The sequence below is a fragment of the Tachysurus vachellii genome, chromosome 7, assembly GCF_030014155.1.
Source record: "Tachysurus vachellii isolate PV-2020 chromosome 7, HZAU_Pvac_v1, whole genome shotgun sequence".
NCBI lineage: Eukaryota > Metazoa > Chordata > Actinopteri > Siluriformes > Bagridae > Tachysurus > Tachysurus vachellii.
In genome coordinates this window covers 31,167,517-31,183,984 of record NC_083466.1, presented here as the reverse complement: position 1 = coordinate 31,183,984, position 16,468 = coordinate 31,167,517, and the positions used below count along the sequence as shown (strand labels likewise).

The 16,468-nt window shown below is 41.9% G+C and overlaps 1 protein-coding gene across 2 annotated transcripts in view; it reads left to right on the top strand.

The window, feature by feature from the left end:
* The window catches only part of LOC132849173 (NLR family CARD domain-containing protein 3-like), a 116,011-nt gene that overhangs the window by 16,689 nt on the left and 82,854 nt on the right, over positions 1-16,468 (top strand). The gene's annotated exons all lie outside the window — the stretch shown is intronic.

Here is a 16,468-nt window from a genome sequence, read left to right as displayed (position 1 = left end):
AAGAGAGAAAAACACCAGTCCACAGAGAGATGTCCCCAATGTAGAGTGAGCTGAAATGAACTTAAGATAAAGTAGTTAAACAATTCACGTAACTTTGGGAAGAAGTCCCACAGATGTGTGTGTAATTTTTAGCTTCTCCTGTTTACCTTTGCTCATTTGGTTTGAGAACAGGTTAGGTTGTGCCCCACACCTACTTTGCAACATGTAGGAGTTTTGATTGTTTAAAAACAGAGCCTAATGTAGTGGTTTTTTAAGTTAATGTTCTATTTTTTTTTACACTGTCCATGTTCTCCTACCTTTGTGAGTCTAGCTCCTGTGTCCCTTTGTGTCCTGCATCCTCATGTTCTGTCAGTAATTTCTTGTTATTTGGATAATGAATGCAGTAATCTGTCCATAGCTGCCCCCCTACATTTTCATTGGATTTATTTTTATTGGACTTATTTGCTTCAAACAAATAGCGATTTCGAAATGATTCACAACATAAATGAGTCACAACCATCACAAGAAGACTTTGTACTTTATCTCTCTGTAATTGTCACACTGATGGAAGCATGTTCTCTGTATCAGGAGTAAATGACTGATTTTGTTAGCTTTATTGAATTAGTGATCTTTTTTAATGATCTTTTCATATGTGCATTATAAGTAATGCAGTAAACTTTTGAAAATTCCTTCCAGCATTCGATATGTTCATTTAGCTCTCAGAAGATTGCAAGGTGACTTTCATTTAGAATGAACTATTTAAATTTTCCTGACCTGGAAATGTCAATGATCTTTAACTTCCTTCCACTGATTTCCTAAACCTTTCAGACTAAAATAAACAAATATAGGTTTGTATATGCAGATTTTAGCACAGAGCTGCTGTTGTGCATCAAGATTTACATTTACATTTACAGCATTTGGCAGACCTTATCCAGAGGGACGTACATAAGTGCTTAAATCTCTAGCACTGAATACATTAATCAAGATATACTAACATGTGTAACATTTCTAACCTGTTCTAACCTGTCCACACAACTGTATTTCAGTTAAAACAAACCATATGCCTAAAGGAAAAACCCCCAACGTAACTGTTGCAGTATGACAGCTAGTACATCCGGGGCTAATCAAAGATCAGGGGAAGCGTCACCCTGGGGTGAGCGAATGGCAACATATTTGCAACAAGCATGTTGCTGTAGTCAGTTAAAGCTATTTGTGAATCGTAAAGGTGGAAGCATAGTACACCCCTGCAGCAGCAATATAACAACAAGCATGTTGTACAGTATATCCACTAAATTATGGTGAGAACAGGTAGAGGAAGCATGCACAAGGCTGCCAACTCTCACACATTCAGCGTGAGACTCACGTAATTGACCCAATTCTCACGCTCTCACGTCACACCCCCATATTCTCATGCAGACTCGTGCAGCAGTGAGGAAAAAAACGCACCGCATGATATTTCAAAGCAACGTGCAGAGAGACCAGACAGACAGTGTAGTGAGTTTTTTGTGACAATTGTGAGGGAAATACACAATTTATTCCCATAAACTGTGTAGTCAGCCGTTCTCCCTCCCATCTGCACCGTATGAACTGTAAAGGCAGGAAGGTCAGTGAGTTACAGGGCGCTCCATGTCTCCGTCCAGTTTAGGCTAGTAACTAATAATTAAACAAAAACAAAAACTAGAAACAGCCTGGCCCTGGAGGGAACACTCCGATCTCTAATGACAATCAAGCTGGCAGACTTGGAGCCATGCTTCAAGTGGGAGCTGCATCCAAATCAATGATTAAGGCTGCAAAAACAGCCACATGTTAATCTATGAACATGTTAATCACATGTTACCGGTGTAGACAGGCTGAGCGAAAATGGAAGAAGGATAGGTTACAGGTGTCACTGGAGATATTTAGAGACAGTCTTGCTATCTATAAGAGTGCACTGAAGGAAGCTAAAGGACAGTACCTTTCTGCTCTCATCAATAGCAATAGCCACCGCCCTGGAATTTTATTCAGCACTATCAATTCTGTTATAAATCCGGTGCCTATTGCCTTGAATGACGTTTCTGTAAACACATGCAATGCATTCAAACAACATTTTATGGACAAGGATTTATTTGTTAGGCAAACCATTACACAAGTCCCCGTTGTTGCCATGTCTACTCGTGCGGTGCAATGTGTGCTAGAGAACTTTGATGCAGTTACTCAGGTGGACCTCAAAAAAGTTGAAGCCCACCTCCTGCCCTCTAGACGCTGTTCCTGTCAGGATTTTGAAGGAAGCTGTTGACATCATAGGTCCCATCCTTGTCCCCTTCATAAACAGCTGTTTTAGGGTGGGTACTGTTCCCGCTGCTCTCAAACATGCTATTGTCAGACCGCTGCTCAAGAAACCCAACCTTGACCCCTCCATACTCTCCAACTTCCGCCCTATATCTAACCTGTCATTCCTGTCTAAGTTGATGGAGAAGCTTGTTTTCACCCAGCTTCAGTCTCATCTTCAACTGCACGGCATTGGTGATACATTTCAGTCTGGTTTCAGGTTGAGAGCACTGAATCAGCGTTATTGAGGATCCATAATGACATTCTTGGAGCCCTGGATGGTAAAAGCTCTGTGGTTTTAGTGTTACTGGACCTAACCGCTGCATTTGACACCGTGGATCATGCCATCCTCATCTCTCGTCTTCAACATGTTCTTGGTCTGCAGGGTGCGGTGCTAAATTGGTTCTCATCATGCCTCGCTAACAGAACCTTTTCAGTAATGCTTAATGATTATTCTTCCTCAGTTGCTCCTCTGTCATCTGGTGTGCCTCAAGGATCTATTCTTGGTCCTATTCTGTTCTCACTCTATATGCTGCCACTTGGTCAACTCATCTCCAATCATAACGTTCAATTTCATTTCTATGCTGATGACCTCCAGACCTATCTTCCTGTGATTCTGAGTAATCGTTCTGCATTGGACCCTCTCCATAATTGCCTTCAGGATATCAAACAGTAGCTTTCCCAGAACTTCCTTCATCTGAATGAAGCAAAGACTTTTAGTTTTGGTCCTCCAACACCTCAGTTTGCACCTACCGTGCGCAAGACTACTCAGCAAGGTCAAATCATTCTTGTCCCAAGCTGACCTTGAAAAAGCTATACATGCCTTCATCAGCTCGAGGATTGACTACTGTAATGCTCTCTACAATGGACTAAATCAATCACTTCTCAATCGGCTCCAAATGGTACAAAACGCGGCAGCACGTGTTCTCGCCAACACCTCCAAATGCTCACACATCACCCCTGTCCTCCTCTCGCTTCACTGGCTTCTGGTGCGGTTTAGGGTGGAGTATAAGGTCCTGATGTTTGTGTTCAAGGCCATCATGGTCTGGCCCCGGCCTACCTTGCCGAATTAATAAAGGTCTACCAACCAGCCAGATCTCTCCGCTCCTCTGGACATACTTCTCTGGTCACTTCCAAGTATAGGTATAAGAAGTTTGGAAGCCGGTCATTTGCCGTCCAGGGACCAAAACTGTGGAACGCACTTCCAGCAAACTTAGGGTGCATCACTGTGCTGAGTGTTTTTAAATCGCAGTTGAAAAATCATTTATTCATACAAGCTTTTAACACATAGCCTCTGACTCAACTGCTATTTTATGCTCATTGTGTTCTTATATTTTCTTTTCTTTTGTTGTTTTACTGGAAAGCACCTTGTGCTCCTACTGGTAGTTGTAAGGTGCTCTCTAAATAAAAATTGATTGATTGATTGATTGATGTTAATCCTATTTCTGTAAAATGTTTGTGAAAATTAAATGTAATGTAAATCTCCCAAGAAATTCTGTACAGATACCAAATACTTTGACAATCAATATATACTTAATACACTTCTGCTAATGCATGGATTTTGTGTTTTCTTTTCCTATCTTTTGCACTTTGACACTTTTTCATTGTAACTTTGAACAAATGTTTTAAACTCATGGTATCTTAAGTATGTAACCATGTGAGCCAGCATTAATGTATTCAATGCTAGAGATTTAAGCACGTAAGTACGTCGCTCTGGATAAGGGCGTCTGCCAAATGATGTAAATGTAAAATGTGTTTGTATTTTTTTTCCGCACCAAGCCACGCCCCTCCATAAGCCCCTCCCCATAACCAAACCACACCCCCAAAAATGTTACTCTAAGCTGAACTCAAAGGTTGGCAGCCCTGCATGTGTCCGGTAAAAACTCTGTTGCTCATGAAGCTTGAAATTTGACATACAGAGGAAAGAAAAACGATGTTGCAGTATGAAAGCTAGTACATCCGGGGCTAATCAAGATCAGGGGACGTGTCACCCCGGGCCGAGCAAATGGCGGCATATTTGCAATAAGCATGTTGCTGTAGCTGGTTAAAGCTGATTGTGAATCATAGAGGGGGAAGCATAATACACCCCTGCAGCAGCAATATACAATGAACATGTTGTATATCCACTAAATCCATGACATTTGCGCATCTCAAATGTCCTTGATTCCTGGGTGAATGTAACGTTCGTATTAGGGATATACCGATCCGATATCGATACCGATCCAAGCATTTTGAGTAAATCATGTATCGGTGGTGCATGACCGATCCAAATTCGATACCCGTGGTCATGGGCGTCAGAACCATTAGATGTGGGTGGGACAGGACCCACCCACTTTTTAAGACCAATAATATTGGACCCACCCACTTTTACCATCTCTATTCAGCGCATAATGTCTTTTTTATTACTTTTCAGAGCGCCGCCAGTCGAATCCATTCTGCTTGAGGAATGCCCTAATAAATTAAACTCCATTCTGTGTTTTACCTACAGCATTGACCATGCTGCTGCTTCCTGATATCCATGGGTGTCGGAACCATTATATGTGTGTGGGACAGGACACACCCACTTTTTATTTACTTCCGATGCCCATACTCGTGGTGGTTGATTAATGAACAGCAAACATCATAGACTATTGTTTAAACTTATAAGAAAAATACACTTATATATTAAATTACATTAATGTAAATAAATATAATAAATTTTATTGGAAATATGTTGCGCAGCCGCCTGCAACAGACAGGCAAGTTTAGCAGGCACCTTTTCCATTTACCTCAGTGCGTTAAACATGTCGCTCATTTGGGTGCAAGGTTTACTGTTTAATACATTTTGCATTGTGTTTCAAGAGTTCTAATTTAACATTCACTTTAAAATATTGCCTTTTATTCAGAAAATAATTTATTTTAATAATTGCAGTATATATGGTTTAGATTGTTATACCACTAACTATTAAATGTACTGTTTGATACTGCCTTAATACTTTAAGGTTTCTTGTGTTTTCATTTTTCATCCAGTAATATGGGCATTTTTGTATTTCTTTGCCAGAAACAAATAAATCTTAATAACTAAGTGAGTTGTATACATTCTTTAGTTTAAAGGTAGAAAAGAACACAGATATCGATTCGGAATCGGATTGGAAGAGAAAAAGTGGTATCGTGCATCCCTAGTTCATATGCTACGGAAGACCATCGTCCCAGACTTTTCAATGTGGCAATCGTTGTAACCGAGGCTGCTGTTGTAGCTGCTCTGATACGAAGGAGTGAGATGTGTAGCTCTGATGAGAGGCCACAGGATTGGCTTGAGGTCATAGGAGGTGTCAAAATTATTACGTGTAGTGAATTCACCAACCCTTTTGGTGCTTCTTTTTTGATGCCGTTGAGGAGCAAGCGGATAGATGGATGCCACAGCAAACTGCGTACGGATGGATCCATGCATCTTAGATGAAATTGAATGTCTGAAACAGGGCCGTTGTGGTGTTGGCAGAGGCAGCAGTAAGCCTGCGGGGAGTTGATGAGAGGACTTTGAAATGTTGCATACCGCGCATCTCCGGACGAATTCCCGTCTGTCCGCGGACAGAGACGGCCAAAAGAACTGGTTCTGAGCTAGGTGAATCGTTCCTGAGATGCCAGGTTGGCCGGAGCAAGACTGGCTTGCAGAAGCTCCAGGAGGGTTGCGCGCAGGTTCTCGGGCACATAGATCTTAGTTGGAGGGCAATCTGTGGGCAGTAGTGTCCACGCTTTGGCCTGGGATATCTCCGTCATAATGTCCCACTGAATAGGAGCAAGGATGCAGGTTTCGGGGATGATGGGCTCCGTGGGTGCATCCTGGTTGACCTCCCGGAATACGCGTGACAGCGCATCGGCTTTGCCGTTTTTGGTTCCTGGCCTGTAGGTCACGGTGAACTGAAAACGAGTGAAGAACATGGCCCACCGTGCCTGGCATGGATTGATGCATTTGGCGGCGCGAAGATATTCGAGGTTTCTGTGATCGATTAGGATGGTGAACGGGTGCTGTGCGCCCTCCAGCCAGTGCCGCCATTCCTCGAATGCCGCCTTCATGGCTAGTAGCTCGTGGTCCCCCACCTCATAGTTGCGCTCCGTCGGCGACAATTTACAGGAAAAGTATGCGCACGGGAACATCTTATTGGCCGGGCCCTGGCGTTGAGATAAGACGGCGTCCACCTCGACTATGAATGGTCGGTCCGGATCAGGGTGGTGGAGGATGGGAGCCGAGGTGAAACTTTCCTTCAGGCGTTGGAACGCTGTGATCGCTTCAGGTGACCATGTGAGGCGGGCTGGTGCCTTCTTCGTTATGGACATGAGGGGTGCCGCGATCGTTCTCAATCCTCGGATGAAGCAGCGGTAGAAATTGGCGAATCCCAGAAAGCGTTGCAGCTCCTTAATGTTTTGCGGTCGTGGCCACTGCAGTACCGCCTGCACCTTTGAGTCATCCATCGCAACCCCCTCGGCCGAGATGACGTAGCCTAGGAAGGCCGTCGAGGTCTTATGGAATTCGCATTTCTGATTCATGATTACCCAGAGTCCAGCATGTCGCGGAATAAAAGATAAAAGACTGAAACACTGCTTGACTGTTAGAAAGGCCGAACGGCATGACCAAATATTCATAGTGGCCAGACTGGGTCGAAAAGGCGGTCTTCCATTCGTCTCTCTGATTCGGATGAGATTATATGCACAGCGCAGATCCAGCTTGGTGAAGTATCGGGCCCGGCGGAGCTGTTCCAGGGCTGATGGCACGAGGGGGAGAGGGTACCGGAACTTTACCGTTATGTCGTTCAGCGCTCGGTAATCGATGCACGGTTGATACCGTATCAAAAGCACCGCACTCGAGGCGCGTGAAATCGAGCTGCATGGGTTCGGGATTCTCAGGTCAGAAAGCGCATGCGGTCTCAGGTCGAAAAGCGCATGTGGGGGCTCAACGGGTTCGTATCAGATTTTCGATCTGTATGTAGAGATCCATAAACTCTGACAGGTTCCATCCCTCATCCCGACAAGCGAGCTCGGCTTGCAGATCCAGGTTCAAGCCTTTGCGGTACAGCAGCTTCAGGGGCCTCTCCTCCCATCCTGCCTCCGCCGCGAGAGTGCGGAAAGCCATTGCGTAGTCCGAGGCAGTGCGATCTCTGTGATATGGCCAGTAAGCGCTCCTCCGCGCTCTCCCCTGTAGCGGAGTGGTTGAAAGCGCGAAACTGTGTGAGGAAGTGCTCAAAAGTGGGAAAAGCAGTTCTGTCTTCTCCCCATACCGCGGTGGCCCATTCCAGTGCCTTGCCAGTGAGGAGCATGCACACAAAGGCTATGCGGTTGGCTTCGGTCGGGTACAGAGCAGGTTGCTGCGCTACGAAGAGTGAGCACTTCATTAAAAAACCCTTGCACCGTCCGGGATCTCCGTTGAATTTCTCCGGGAAAGCGAGTTGAGGGCTGGCGACTGTGTGAGCGGCATATGGGACGGCTGGAAGAGACACCGCCGGTGACGGGGGGCTCAGCGCCGCGGGGCTAGTTCTCCGGTGAGCGAGGTGAGTCGTGTCAGCTGCTGATAGTGACCAGCGAGCTGCTGCGCTTGGGCAGAGAGTTCTGTCGCGAGCTGGAAGACCGCTGCTGGATCGCTCGGTGGCGAAGTCTCCTGTAATGAGGAGTCGTAAGGCTGATGATCCATTTGCAGCTTTTAATCACAAACTCGTAAACAAACAGGCAGGGTCAGAACTGGCAAACTAGATACAAACGAGAAACGCTCAGAATGATCGATATGGCAGATCGAGACTTCGCACTGGAGTCAAGTTCAAGTTCGTATATATAGGAAATGGCTGATAGGAAACAGGTGGCAGAGCAATCGGTCTCCGTGATGGATGATGGGGGGTGTAGTCCGGAAGTGGCTAGTATTCCGGAGACGCTTCTCTGTGTTAACATTCGTGAGGTGAGGCAGGTGCGCCGACCATGACACACTGGTTTACTGATTATCCAGATTTGTTGTTTTATTTTGATTCATGTTAAAACTGTTGGAATTTTTAAAGGAGAAGTAGTACAAATTATTGACACATGAGCATTCCTGTGCTACTGCCTTTCTGTATTTATTTTACTAATTCTTGTGTTTAATACAGTAAATCTTGTCCTTGAATATTGAATGTCTGGGTTTGTTCACTCTTGTTGCTCCATCTCTCTCTCTCTTGGACAAACTTAGCCTTCTGATTGTCCTGGTCCAATTGAGGAGTTAATGCAAAAATTTACACCCTTGGTGTGGGTTAAATTTGCATCTGTCGTTCATCTTTGCAAATTCTTTGAAGTCCAACAGTCCCTTTGCATTGATGGGCACACAACATAACACCATTTGCAATAAGCATAAACACCTTAAAACATAAAACCTTAAGAACATACAGGTGAAAATGTGCAATAGGCTCATACATAGTCAGTACACACAGAGTACTATTAGACATACTTACAGTAGCACTACACATTATATGCAATATGTACTTATATATAAATAAATATATATATATATATACATATTATATAAAAAAAAATATGTTAAGGTGCAACAGATTGTACGGATACAGAAATGTCATGGATGTGCATCGGATGGTATCTAGTAGTAACAGATAGATTACTGTATTAAATGCAGTGTGTATTTATAGTCCAGTAAGTATAAATGCAGTGTGTATATAGCCCAGTGTTGAACTGTTGGAGTTAAAGTGCAGTGTGTGGCATACCATATTGTGAAAGTATGCTGTAGGGTGTATTAGTTATGACTGTTAATTAGTCTGATAGCCTGAGGGAAAAAGCTATCCCTCATTCTGCTGGTGCGGGATCGGATGCTGTGGAGATGTCTTCCTGGGAGAAGCAGAGAGAGCAGTCTGTGGGACAGGTGGCTGGAGTCACTGGTGATCCTCTGAGCTTTCCTTATACACCACCTGGTATACTGTAGATGTCCTGGAGGGAGGGAAGCTCACCTCCAACAATGTGGCTGGCAGTTCGCACAACCCTTTTCAGAGCTTTACGGTTGCCAGCGGTGCTGTTTCCAAACCAGGCAGTGATGCAGCCCATCAGGATGCTCAATATAGTGCAGGTGTAGAATGTTCTGAGGATGCTGGGGCTCATTACAAACTTCCTCAGCCGTCTCAGGAAGAAGAGGCGTTGATGTGCCTTCTTCAGCACTTTGTCAGTGTGTATGGACCAGGTGAGATCCTCACTAGAGCAGAGAAACTTAAAGATTCTCACTAATGCCGAGAAACTTAAAGCTGCTCCTTGGTCTTGTCAGTGTTGAGTGAGAGGTGGTTCTCCTGGCATCATTTAGTCAGGGTGCTCACCTCTTCTCTGTAGGCCGTACCATCGTTGTCGGTGATCAGGCCTGTCACCGTTGTGTCGTCAGTGAATTTGACTATGACGTTGTAGCTGTGTGTGGCTGTACAGTCATGTGTGTACAGGGACTACAGGAGTGGGCTGAGGACACAGCCCTGAGGAGCACCAGTGTTGATGGTCAGTGGGGATGAAGTGTTGCTGCCCATTCTTACCACCTGACTTCTGCCTGTCAGGAAGTCCAGGATCCAGCTGCACAGAGATCTGTTTAGTCCCAGAGTCTGGAGCTTTGCAACAAGTGTGGCAGGCACTATGGTGTTAAATGCTGAGCTGTAGTCCACAAACAGCATTCTCACATAGGTGTTCTTATTTTCCAGGTGGGAGAGAGCAGTGTGTAGGGTGAAAGCAATAGCATCATCTGTGGAACTGTTGGTAGGATATGCAAATTGTAGCGGATCCAGTGATCCAGGCAGCACAGAGCAGATCTCTGTTGAGTCTCTTAAAACACTTTCTGAAGATGAGTGTGAGAGCAACTGGCCTCCAGTCATTTATGATTCTGTTTTTCTTTAGTATGGGCACAATGGAGGATTTTTTTTGAAGCACGAGGGAACCACAGACAGACAGAGGGAGAGATTGAAATTGTCTGTGAAAACACCAGCTAGTTGGGATGCGCATGCTCGGAGCACACGGCCTGGGATGGCATCAGGACCTGCAGCCTTGCGGATGTTTACCCTTCGGAAGGATTGGGTTACTTCCGTGACAGAGATGGAGAGTGCACTCACATCTCCTGCAGCAGCCGCGGGAGCGCTCTCTGTGAGGGTGGGGTTGTGAGCCTCAAAATGAGCATAAAAGTTATTTAGCTCATCCGGTAGAGAGGCGGCAATGTTCACAGTAGCTGGTTTGTTCCCTTTACAATCCGTGATGTTATTGATGCGCTGCCACATGCTTCTTGCATCATTGGTGTTGAATTGTTCTTCAACTTTGTTTATAAATTGTCTTTTTGTGGCTTTGATGGATTTCCTGAGATCGTAACTGGCTTGTTTGCAATCATCAGCGTTCCTGGATTTAAAAGCAGATGTCTGCGCTGACAAGGCTGCTCAAACATCGCTATTAATCCACGGTTTTTGGTTGGGGTAGACGCAGATTGTTTTAGTTGGCACAACATCTTCTACACACTTCCCGATGAAACACGTTACAGTATCTGAGTACGCCTCTATGTCGTCATCAGACGCTGCTCGGAACATGTCCCAGTCCACGTGATCAAAACAGTCCTGTAGTATAGTGTCTGATTGGTCCGACCAGCATTGTATTGTCCTGAGGACGGGTGCTTCCCGTTTCAGTTTCTGCCTATAAGCCGGCAGGAGCAGAATGGACGAGTGATCCGATTTGCCAAAAGGTGGGCGGGGGGGGATTTGTAGGCGTCCCGTAAGGGAGAGTAGCAGTGGTCCAGTAAACGATCACCATGTGTGTTGATGGTGATGTGTTGAAAATATTTGGGAGCTATAGTTCTGAATATTATAATAATAATAATAATAATAATAATAATAATAATATATATTATTGTATTATAATAATATATTATTGTCCCGTAACAATAAATGCTGCATTTGGGTACGCGGTTTCCTGCTCACTTATATTCCCATACAGTTCCTTGAGTGCCTGGTCTGTGTTGGTTTGAGGAGGAATGTAAACAGCTGTGATAATGACCGCTGTAAATTCCCTCGGTATCCAGAATGGTCGACACAGAAGCATATGAAATTCCAGATCAGGGGAGCAGAAGGATTTAATAGAGTGTAGGTTCCTTTCATCACACCACGAGATGTTGATAAATTATATCATTAAAGTATATCATACTTATAATTGAATCAAGTTTATACGTTTAGAGTCCTAAAAGTATTGCCTTATGATACTTAAACCTTTTTAGGAATGAGCTCTTTTAGATGTGTACCTTGGAGTGGAATTTGGATGCAATTTCTGTAATTTCTTATAGCTGCTATAAGAAAAGAACATTATTTTTCATTATATTAAAATATGAATTACAAATTGAAGAAATAAACAAAAAAGCAGGATTAAATTAACAACAAATTATTTTTATATACACACAGTGTGAATCGATATTACTTTAAGATTTATTTTTTATATTTAACATATTTCGTGGTCCATGGTCAATCAACGAGGATCTCACCTGGGCCTACACACTGACGCAGTACTGAAGAAGGCACATCAACGCCTCTTCTTCCTGAGACGGCTGAGGAAGTTTGGAATGAGCCCCAGCATCCTCAGAACATTCTACCCTTGCACCATAGAGAGCATCCTGATGGGCTGCATCACTGCCTGGTTTGGAAACAGCACCGCTGGAAAACGTAAAGCTCTGAAAAGGGCCGTGCGAACTGCCAGCCACATTGTTGGAGGTGAGTTTTCCTCCCTCCAGGACATCTACACCAGGCGGTGTATACAGATTGTTCTCTCTGCTTCCCTCAGGAAGACGCCTCCGCAGCATCCGATCCCGCACTAGCAGAATGAGGGATAGCTTTTTCCCTCAGGCTATCAGACTAATTAACAGTCAAAACTAATACACCCTGTAGCATACTTCCACAATATGGTATGCCACACACTGCACTTTAGCTAACAGTTCAACACTGGACTATACACTCACACTGCATTTATTAACACTGGACTATACATGCACACTGCATTTAATACAATAATACAATACTCTGTATAACTGGATAAAATTAGCAGGATTAAATTAAAAATAAATACTTTTTATATACACACACTGTGTGAATCGATATTACTTTAAGATTTATTTTTTATATTTTACATATTTTGTGGTCCATGGTCAATCAGCAAGGATCTCACCTGGGCCATACACACTGATGCAGTACTGAAGAAGGCACATCAACACCTCTTCTTCCTGAGATGGCTGAGGAAGTTTGGAATGAGCCCCAGCATCCTCAGAACATTCTACACCTGCACGATATTGAGCATCCACACACACACATACACACATATATACATACAAGTACATACTGCATATAATGTGTAGTTCTACTGTAATTATGCCCAATAGTACACTGTGTGTACTGACTATATGTATGAGCAAATTGAACATTTTCACCTGTTAATTCATTATCTGTATAATTATTTCTGCAATTTCCGGAGTTCGCTCCTAAGAATTTCACTCACCAAGGCAAACCCTTGTAATTGTTGCTGTGGTTACACTTTGTATATATACATATATATCACTGTAATATTGTTCAATGTGTCACTGGCAGTAAGAGAGAGAGAGAGAGAGAGAGAGAGAGAGAGAGAGAGAGAGAGAGAGTGTGTAAAGATTTCACAGTAAAATAAAACAACATTTCCCCAGGACCATCGTGCTACATAAAACAACATAGAGCAACACAGAGCTGAGACTGAAACCTAAGTTGTCCTAGCTACATAAAGTACATAGTGTGCACTTACTGCAAACAGTGCAAGACAAAAGACAGCGCAGACAGACAGGTCAATACACTACAGGACATAAAATAGCGCAGACTAGTGTGCAGTCTGTAATTGACCATTGTACAAATAAGCAGATGGAAACAATAAGTGGATTATTGTGAACATACAATAGCAGCAGTTGATGGCAGCATTTTAATAGAGATGTGATTTGAATAGAACAGTTCTATACAGAAGACTCACTAGCCATCTACTGGTTAAAGTCTAGTAATGAACATAAAGACTTTAAGAGTGTATAATCAAATGTGACAGGATGTGCTATTACTACATTCCAACTAGTACAGTTGTATCACACAAACCTAACTTTACTTGATATGTGCCTGGGTGTGGATGTTGGGGTTGTATGTTACTTACTGACAGCTGCCCCTAAGATAGCTGCTAATGCCTTGTGTATGTTTGCCTGTGTAATTGTAAAAGGCCATGATCTCATTTTATAAAAACAACTAGAAAAAGAATGACAGCTATTTTCATTCATTCTTACTTTTGTAATGTTAGATCAGTCTTACATGTTTTCAGATTAATGACACAGATTTATGCAAATTCATGCCCAATACATGTTTATCTAATAAATGTTTACTCTGATTTTTCCTTAGATAGTCACTCACATTGTGTTTAGTGGACATAAAAAAAGAGGTCATGTGCATTGATTACTAATTCTATAGACATAGTTTGCTTTATAAATGAAACATTTTAAGAAAATATCAGTAATAATTGTTGATTCTGTGTGGAAGCAAAATGTCATTATTCTCCTATATGTTCATTGTCTTATAGACAGCTTATAGAATTATAATTTTATAGATATTTTCCCTTTCCTACTCATATAAACTCCATCTTAGGTCTATTTTTGACAGTTCAATAAACACTTTACATCGTACTGTGTATGATTGTGTACATGACCAATAAATTGTTCATTTGAATTCAAAGCTTCTAAATATTAGATTTTTATTCAGACAAAAACAACAACAACTGAAGAGTATCTTTAGCAATAGTCTTACCTGATGTAGCAAGGACCATAATTATTCCTGCTAATTGCTGTCAGTCTTGGATGAATGTTAATTTGAACACAACATGAATAGCATTGTTATATCCAGAAAAAAGCCTAATCATCACATTAATATTACTATATATTTATTAATGAGTTGTCTACGTTCATAGTTCTCTTCATGCACTTTTACCCTTGCATAACACAGGACAGGTCAGCATTCAGAAGACTCCAGTTGGGAAACGTCACTTCCGTAAAGCCAATAATAGCCGGTGAAATTGTCTTTATGTGCAAATATAACGTAGTTATACACCAAGTCCACATATTATGAACAATATGAAGGTTTTAATCCCTTGTACACTATAACTGTACTCTAACCTGCTGTGACACACTGCTCTGACCAAAAAGATATTACACCTGAAGTCATTTATACTGACGTACGTGTCCCTCAGTGACACTTGTTTTGGGATTGTGTAGAAAACCTTCCACACTATTATTACCTAACTGGGTTAGTATTGAAAACACAAGATCAGCTATCAGACTTGGTCTTACCTTGAACGCAGGTGTCCTTCCAAGTCCCTCGGTCCGCTTCAAGTTCTTCTCCCTAATCTATTGTTTGTATCTTTAGATGAAGGAGTCAGACTTAGACCTTCTTGTGTTTTCAGGATCCTCACAATGGGAGGCCTTGTTTTTATTAAAAGCAGTGTAATACAGATAAATGTGTGTAATATATGTAAAGGAAAATTACAAATAAAATCTGCTTCAAATAATCAAACAATTCTAGCGTAAGTAGAAGAAAATAAAATGACAAACCAAGTTAAAAAAAAATAAAAACAAACCCAAAAGTTATTGGTCACGTACACGTACATACAGGGTACGACATGCAGTCACATGCTTTTTACAACTGTCCGGTATATAAGCATAAAAAAAGGAATACAATTTAGGATAAAAAAAATAAAGCAAAAGTAGATAGATAAATAAAAAAGTATCAACTTTATAAAAAACTATATAAAATATGAAAATATAAGTGAAAAATAATGTATCTACATAAATATACATATATAAATATAATTAGTTCTTCAGGTTTTTTGCCGCTGCTGATTGTGTGTTTTCTATACTGCTGACACAAAACCTTGTGATTTCACATCAAGCTTTCAATGTTACTCTCTATCTTGACATTTAAACATGCTACTGAACATTACATCATTTCTTGAGCATACAAACGATTACGTAAGTTGGTATAAAAGGTAAAGAAAACTTATCGTTCTATAAAATGAAAAAGAAAACGTAGAACAATTCAATAATCTTCTTTCAGCAAGATGATGGGTCTTTATCCAACTGTCTAGGTACAGTGTCTGTTCCTCCTGTTGTTGTATCAGCTTCCTTCTGGATCTCTTCTTCACAGTTTTAATCAGATACATTCACTTCCTTTATTTCATACAACAGTGTCCCCATTTCCTTTAGTTTATTTTCCATAACTTCCTTCTTCCTTGCTTTGTGTCTTTGTTGTCTTTTATTTGGTTTTTCTGGTTTTGCTGCATTAATTTCACTTTGTTTCTTTATTGTATTGGATGAGATTGTCACATAAGGATAACCAGATGTTGGTGCTATGGCAGTTACTCCACTCTTAACATTTCTATCAACACACCGTGAGGGTTAATAATGTACTAAAGTAATGCAGACTCAGAAGGAACAAGTCGTAAACTTTACTCTTGTACACATTATATACACAAATAAAAGTAGTAATAACACTCGGTCAGCCAAATACAGACGCTTTAACACACTTTGTCAGTGGTTATTTACTCTATATATTAGCCTTAAAACTCGCAGGAGACAAACAACAAACCTCTCACATCGATCTGCAGTTCTAAACTCCACTCCTTCATCCAATCATAATTCTCAGTATACCTGCAGAGGCGGGAATAAGAAGGACAAGGGCCAATCACAACAAAGTGAACAAAGTTGCTGGGCAAAGCCACGTTTAGAATAGTGAAATTTTACTGAAACTATAGCAGAAACTGTGCACTGAATGGGCACACATTCAAACCCCACTTTGGGAGTTTCCTAATAGAAGTGATCCCCAATCTTAACGGTCCAAACTCAAAGGGAGACATCTTCAGTAACCAGGGAGGATGCATGAACACACACACACACACACACACACACACAAACACACACACACACACACATACAGACACACACATACCGACACACACACCTGGGGTACAAATAAGAGAACTGAAACACTAGAATTTGCCTCTACACAGTGAACTTTTAGCTCTCTTTTTTGTCAGTTTAGTAAATGTACATGACCCAACAGATAAAAAAGAAAAGAAAGAATTATTTAATCCTTTAAAAAGAATTTTAAAGAAGCATAAAGAAATAATAATGATGGGACAGTGA